Source organism: Miscanthus floridulus, chromosome 1, assembly GCF_019320115.1.
Source record: "Miscanthus floridulus cultivar M001 chromosome 1, ASM1932011v1, whole genome shotgun sequence".
NCBI classification, from domain to species: Eukaryota; Viridiplantae; Streptophyta; class Magnoliopsida; order Poales; family Poaceae; genus Miscanthus; species Miscanthus floridulus.
The window spans coordinates 179,777,618-179,785,487 of record NC_089580.1 but is presented as its reverse complement, the minus strand read 5'-3'; positions in this window follow the sequence as shown (position 1 = coordinate 179,785,487).

The window sequence follows — 7,870 nt, the reverse complement described above, 5'->3', positions numbered from 1 at the left end:
TATCCTCTGATTCTAGAAGCTGTCAGAATTCTACTCTAGCTGTCCTTTGAGAATGTGGTTGAGAATGTTGTGTTGTCGACAAATGACATTTAAGTTCGTCTTGTGGTGCTTGCAGTTACAGGCTTTTAGAGAAATTCAGGAGCAGCCTCTTCATTGCTTCTTACAATAGTTCTTTCTCTGTTGTATGTAGCAAGTGCAAGCTAGAAGCTGTCAATAAAAATAAGATTTATAGAATCTGGCTCTGTCTTTGATGTACAATTATTCCGTTCTTGGTCTCTGTATTTCAGTATTTTTGCTTAGAATGATTTGGACTTTTGGAACGATATGCTCCTTTGTTAGTATATTACAGGATCAACTAGCCATAGATCTAGCATGTGTATTTACATTTAGAATAAATAGCGAGTCCTAAAACATGTATCGGTACGGGATTAACAGATAGAGTGAGAGAGAGATTGAGGAGGTGCAAACCATTGGTCGTCTTCGTAGAAGACGAGCTAGCCATGGGGTTGCTTGACGGTGGCACGGTGAAGCTCGGCAGCGAAGGCGCTGTCGTGGGTGGCGGCAGTGTAGAGGCAGCGGTGGCCAGTGGCGGAGCTTCCTGTCACTGGCAACGCCCCTCTCTAGATCGGCTAGGGTTTAGGAACTGTAGGTGGGGCGTCTGGTGGCTCAAGTGAATCTCATGCCTTGTGCCCTGACCCCCACCTCCCTTTTTATGGCGCTGTGCAACAGGGCCCACCAACCGATCAGTGCGCAGATCCAAGGGCCCAATTGAGCCAATTGGCAGAGATCAATCTAACATTCTCCCCCTTGATATCACCTTATGACTTAAACTTAACTTACTTTATCTTGTTCCCATTCTATCACAGATCAGTGCATATAGCGTGCCTCATCGTCACGGTTAGTTGCCATTAGATTAAACAGCTACAATGCACCTCTCTATTTTGAAACAGATTCTCAACTAGACCCTTATTATCTAGGAATTATAGGCTTTTCCTTAAACCCATGCCAGCTAAGTATTCTCTGAACAGGTTGGGTGGTAAGCCATTTGTAAGAGGATCCGTGAGCATCTTTTCTGTTCTTATATGCTCAAGACTAATTATATGATCCTAGACTTTATCTTTCACAACATAATACTTTATGTCAATGTGTTTGGCAGCACCACTTGACTTATTGTTGTGAGCATAATATACTGCTGGATTATTATCGCAGTATAACTTGAGTGGCTTATGTATGTCGTCTACCACTTTCAACCCGGGCATGAATTTCTTTAGCCAATTCACCTACCCTGTGGCTTCATAACATGCTACAAACTCAGCATACATTGTGGACGATGTAGTGATGGTTTGCTTTGAGCTTTTCCACGATATAGCTCCTCCTACGAGAGTGAATATGTATCCTGACGTGGACTTTCTGTCATCTCCCGCATAATCAGAATATGTATACCCCTCTATGTGCAGGGAATCAGATCTTCTATACGTTAGCATGAGACCCTTCGTACCTTGCAGGTAACGCAAAACTTTCTTTACTAATTTCCAGTGTTCTATTCCTGGATTACTCTGATATCTGTCAAGTAACCCGGTAATAAATGCTAAGTCAGGGCGAGTACACACTTAAGCATAATATAAACTTTTGATAACTGAACTATATGGAACCGCTTTCATTTGATTGATCTCATATTGGTTCCTGGGACATTGAAATTCCTCATATCTATCGCCCTTGACTATGGAAGCATGTGAAGACTTACAATTTTGCATACTGTATTTCTTTAGAACTTTTTCTAAGTATGTCTTTTGTGATAATCCTAAAACCCCCTTTTCTCTATCTCGGTGAATCTCTATTCCTAGGATGAACGAAGCTTCACTGAGATCCTTCATATCAAACTTCGAGGACAAGAACTTCTTTGTTTCTAGTAGTAGATTAACATCACTGCTAGCGAGCAAGATGTCATCCACATACAAGACTAGAAAAATATATTTCTCATTCTTAAACTTTGCATAAACGCAATTGTCCTCTACATTTTCTTGAAACCCAAACTTTCTTATTGTACTATCAAACTTCAAATACCGTTGTCTTGAAACTTGTTTTAATCCGTAATTGGATTTCTTCAGGCGGCATCCCATACGTTCTTTTTCTTCCACAACAAAACCTTTTGGTTGTGCCATGTAAACATTTTCCTTTAGATCCTTGTTTAGGAACGTCGTCTTTACATCCATCTAATGTAATTCTAAATTGTAATGTGCTACAAGTGCCATTATGATTCTAAAAGAATCCTTACATGAGACTTGAGAAAATGTCTCATTGTAATCTATGCCTTCTCTTTGCGTGAAACCTTTCGCCACAAGTCATGCTTTAAACCTTTCTATATTTCCTTTGGAGTTATGTTTAGTTTTGTAGACCCATTTATAGTCTACTGTCTTGGCTCATTTAGGAATTGTGTCGGGTTCATAAACCCGGAGTCCCTCGCGGACCAGCTTCCCAATAGAGGCTCGGCCCAAGTAGACAATGCGCAACTCATGGGTTGGCCCAAGTATCTGAACGACAGGCCAGATGGGCAATCCAATCACCGACCGAAAGGTCTGGCCGAGGAGGAACAGCACCAGTCTTCTGACTCTGGCCCACCTCTTCTACCGGAGCGATTGCCTTGGTATCTAGCCCGCCTCCGGACGGCCTCTCCAACCGGGAAGGCCTAGCCAAAACACTACTTCTAACTCTGACCCACGTCTCCGATCGGGGGTGCGCCAAACCCCTGCTCACTGCTCTTCTCCGACTGGCACAATCAGGGCCGACTGGAACCATCCGACCGGGGACGCCCACTCGGTAAGGACCAAGGAATGAGCGGAGAAAGCAAGGCAGGGTGCACAAGTCAAACCACAATACCAGGGTCCGTACCCTGTGCACCTATAGAAATAGTACTCTGTAACCTCCCTGGCACGACAGAGCCCAAACAGTGTTGCAGACGCCGATATTTTCCCCTATAGTATTGTGGGTGATATTAACTCCCTTACAGTAAGTCTCCCCCCACATGCCTCCGGGCATCGACAGTGTTGTGGGCGCCATCATTTACCGTACCAGGCGAACATGGTAAAACCCCTTGCATGCCTCTAGGTCTTGACAATGTGGCAGACGTCGACGTCTGCCATACCCGAAGAAGACAACACAACCTCCCACATGCATCTGACATCCAATAGTGTTGTGGGCGCCTACCATCATCCTGTACGTATCGACGTGGGCAACAAGGCTCAGTAGCATATGTACTCTCTCCCTCTCACTTGTAAGTCCATCCCCTTCATCTATAAAAGGGGATGCGCTCTCTCCCAACAGGGGAGATTCAGTCAAGTGATTCTAGATTTATTAGATTGATCAAGTTCACTAGCACACAGCAGTAGAACCGCCAGGTTCAAATCACGAGCACATGCTCAAACACTTAGCTCATAGCGGAGCTCTTGTCACTATCGGCCCTTCCGACCGAAGTCCGATCGGACCTCTTGTACCCCCCATCTTTCTCCTTCTTGTTTGTAACCCCACTGCAAACTTCGAGCACCTGGGCTCAGGAATAAAGTCGCTGACCGACTCAAACTGGACGTAGGGCACGTTGCCTGAACCAGTATAAACCCTATGTCATTGAGTTCTAGGCCACCTCCAATCACAACGTATGGCAAAACTACAAATATTTACTTCTTGGTCACTTTCTGCACCGATAAATTGTTTCTAAGTTCCAAACATCGTTGGTTTTCATTGATTTCATTTCATCTTCCATGGCTTCAAGCGATGAGTGAGCGCTTCTCAGGGCTTCTTCAAATGAGGTAGGATCACCCTCCATTTGAAATTCCTCACATTCATAAACTTCATAGTCACCAGGAATGGCTGGTCTTCTGGCTCTTTGAGACCTTCTAGGGGCCTCATTAGATGACGTTTGTTCTATATGAGGCTGTTGTTGCTCTCCCTCATGTGTGAAAATGGGTTCATGGGGATCCTGAAGGATAGGTTCCTCATATTCATTCATTGTTGCCACAGGAGAACCAACAACAGGTGTTGTTACTACAATGTCTTGCACTGTTGGTACAGCAACAACAGGTAGCATAAAGAATGGCTCCTGAACCATAGGAGTGGGCACGTATACCCGCTTCTCTTCAAAACTAATTTCTCACACTGCCATGCTCCCCCTGATCATATCATCCTCCAAGAAGATAGCATGTCTTGTTTTTACAAACTTCGTTTGTCTATCAGGACAATAGAAGCGATAACCTTTTGACTTTTCTAGATAGCCAATGAAATGGCAACTGACTGTTTTGGAGTCTAGCTTCCCTATGTTTGGATTAAAAACTTTTGCCTCAGCTAGACAACCCCACACACGTAAATAGTTAAGTGAGGGTTCCTTTACTGTCCACAACTCATACGGTGTTTTGGGCACCAACTTGCTTGGCACTCGATTAAGTATATGAATGGCGGTTTTTAACGCCTTCATCCATAAACTTATCGGTAGGGTAGAGTAACTTATAATGCTTCTCACCATATCCATTAAGGTACGATTACGTCTTTTAGCTACTCCATTCTGCTAAGGCTCGTCTGGGGTAGAATACTGGGCTACTATACTATTTTCCTGTAAGAACCTTGCAAAAGGTCCAGGAACTTGGCCATATGGGGTGTGTCGACCGTAGTACTCTCCCCCACGGTCGGACCTTACTACCTTAATCTTTAAGTTGTGCTGATTTTCTACTTCAGCCTTAAATATCTTAAATTTATCTAATGCTTCCGATCTTTCTTTAATTAGATAAATATAGCCAAAACGAGAATAGTCATCTGTAAATATTATAAATGAATCATAACCATCCACACTCTTCATAGGAAAAGGACCACAGATATTTGTGTGACCTATTTCTAAAATTCCTACGCTTTGTTTGACATCTTTCTTTATTTTCTTAACATACTTTCCTTTTATGCAATCAATGCATTGCTCTAAATCTAAAAATTCTAGAGGCGGAAGAATTGATTTCTTAATCAATCGCTTTATTCTCCCCCTCGAAATATGGCCTAAACGATAGTGCCATAATTTTGATGATACAACATGAACTCTCTTCCGCTTATTACTTGCATTCATAGATGAAGAGGCATTCTCATTCTCAATACTTACATCATTCACATTCTCAGAAAGTGATAATAAATAAAGCTTGTCTTGTCGGAAGACAAGATCACCACATTTATTATTATAAATAATCTGACATTTGTCATTACCAAAATGACAATCATATGCATCGTCATCTAAACGTGAAACACTTATTAAGTTTCTTCATAAAGAGGGTACATATAGAACATCTGAAAGCTTAAGTACAAAACCATCAACTAATTCTAGAGAGAGATCTCCAATGGCTTCAACTTCAGCTTTAACTTCATTTGCTACTTTAATTCTTCTTTCTCCTCTTTGTAGGGTCCTCCTCATATGGAATCTCTATAATAAATTTGCAACATGAATAGTTGCACCTGAGTTAATCCACCAAGTAGATTTTAAATAACTTAAATATAAGGACTCATCTATGAATGTTATAATGTCCTCACCTTTCTTTAGAAGGTTCTTCAGGAACTCTGGACAGTCATTCTGGTAATGTCCACGCTTCTTGTGCCATTTGCACTGATCCTTGTCAACTTGTACATTGTTGTTCTTCCGCTGGTTATCAATCTGAGGGGCTTTCCCATGAGGTTGGGCATTAAAATTCTTCCTTTTATTGTTCTTCACAAGGTTTGCAGAGTCACACTGTGAGCTTTTAAGCATCTCTTTCTCTTGCACACACATTGCAATGAGCTTCTCAATGTCCCACTTATCGAGCTGCATGTTGTTGTTAACAACAAAAGTTTCATACTCTTTCGGCAAGGAAGCAAAAACCAAATGAATTAGGAACTCATCTTTGAGCCCCAAATGCATTGGCTTGAGCTTAGATGCTATGTTGCTCATCTTCAATATGTGTTCTCTTATACCTCCACCAGAGTATTTCTCATTGAATAATTTCTTTATCAAGGTACTGGCATAAGCCTTTGAAGAGTCAGTGAACTGACTCTCCACCTTCTTAAGATACTCTGTGGCGGTATCACAATCTGGGATAGACCCTCTTATTGCATCTGAAATTATGGACTTAGCCACCATCAAGCACTTGTGGTTTGAAATGTCCCATTTCTTACGTTCAAGATCATACTTCGCCCACACTTCTGCATGATCTCGTTGCCGAGCAGTGAAATCAGCATCAGTCTCATTATCTTTCCTCACCGGGTCCACTGGCTCAGTCGGACACGAGGAGGTAGGCGCTAGGTCATTTTCAGACAGCGCAAGTGCTAATTCATACTTCTCTCGCCATACCCTGTAGTTGCCCTCTTCAAGAGGCGGTATGTGCGAGATAAAAGCCATTGGGTTGAGTCCTGAAAAACACCCCTGCAGAAAGTGAGAAAATATGACATCATAATTGCACGCTTTAATTTAACGTTGATCAAAATTAAAACATACAACATTCTCTTATACACTAATTATACATCACCGTTGGGCAGAAATAGAATTAATGCATGAAAAACTTATGAATAAATATTATAATATTGTTATCATCAATGATGGTCAGAAAATAACAATACGATAATTTAACTTAAGCAAATATGACTACTCCAATTAAAATTTTCCTGTTGGTTCAAAAATTAATCAGAGGATAAACTGATCATTGCAGCGGAACACTCATACTTAATTGGTGAATTTTACCCACAGTAAAATTCTCTTTACTAATTTTATTTGAGTCATTAATCAAATACCAGGAAAAGAATAAATTCTCTGGAATTTAGAAAATAAAAAAGGGCTCAAAGCATAACTATTTACTCGGCCCAAGCAGCAAAGCAGCCCAGCCTACCTTGCGCGCGTGCCCGTAGCTCCCTCCCAGGCCACAACCTAGGCCTAGACCAAGAAAGCGGCCTGCCGCTCGCGCCTGCCTGGGCCAAAACTCGGCCCGTTCGCTCTGCACCGTCCATCTCAGATCGACGGTCGAGCGTGCTCCTCGGCGGAACAAAACGGCGCGCGGTGCCTCTCCCCTGGAAACCCTAGCCACTTCTCTCTCCCCCTTCTCTCTCTCAGCCCCGGCAGCACCGAGCGAGTGAGCGAGAGCGCAGAGAGGTGATGGCGCTGTCACCGGTCCCCTCGCCGGCGCGCGTGCTCCCCAGCGGGTGAGCACGCCGTCGTCGAGCGGCCTAGCGGCGGCCCCCTTGGCCAAAGCTCGCGCGCACCTGACGAGCAACGGCTCGGCCTTCTTCTCTCATGCCGGCAAAGCGGCAGCGCGGTGCAGCGGCGAGGTAAGCCGTCTCCCAAGCCCATCCCCTTTCCCCTTCTTCACTCTGATTGGATTTTCTTTCTCTTCTTCTCAAAACTTGTCCGAATTAGGGTTAGGGTTAGGGTTAGGGTCGAGTTAGGGTTAGGGTTTGGTTACTGTTCTTCTTCCCCGAGTTGTCTACGCGGGTCAGGGTTAGGGTTTGAGTTCCTTTTCAAATCGAGACCCTTTCTTACTCCTTTTCTTCACCCGATTTGGGTTTAGGGTTCGTTGAACCTCTGCTTAGATCCGAATTGGATCTCTCACCTCTTTCTAATTGCTGCTACTCAGTTTTCTACCCCGATAAGCTAGATCTACGCCTAGTTAGGCTCCGATACCATTGTTAGTATATTACAGGATCAACTAGCCATAGATCTAGCATGTGTATTTACATTTAGAATAAATAGCGAGTCCTAGAACATGTACTGGTATGGGATTAACAGATAGAGTGAGAGAGAGAGATTGAGGAGGTGCGAACCATCGGCCGCCTTCTTAGAAGACGAGCTGGCCATGGGGTTGTTTGACGGTGGCACGGTGAAGCC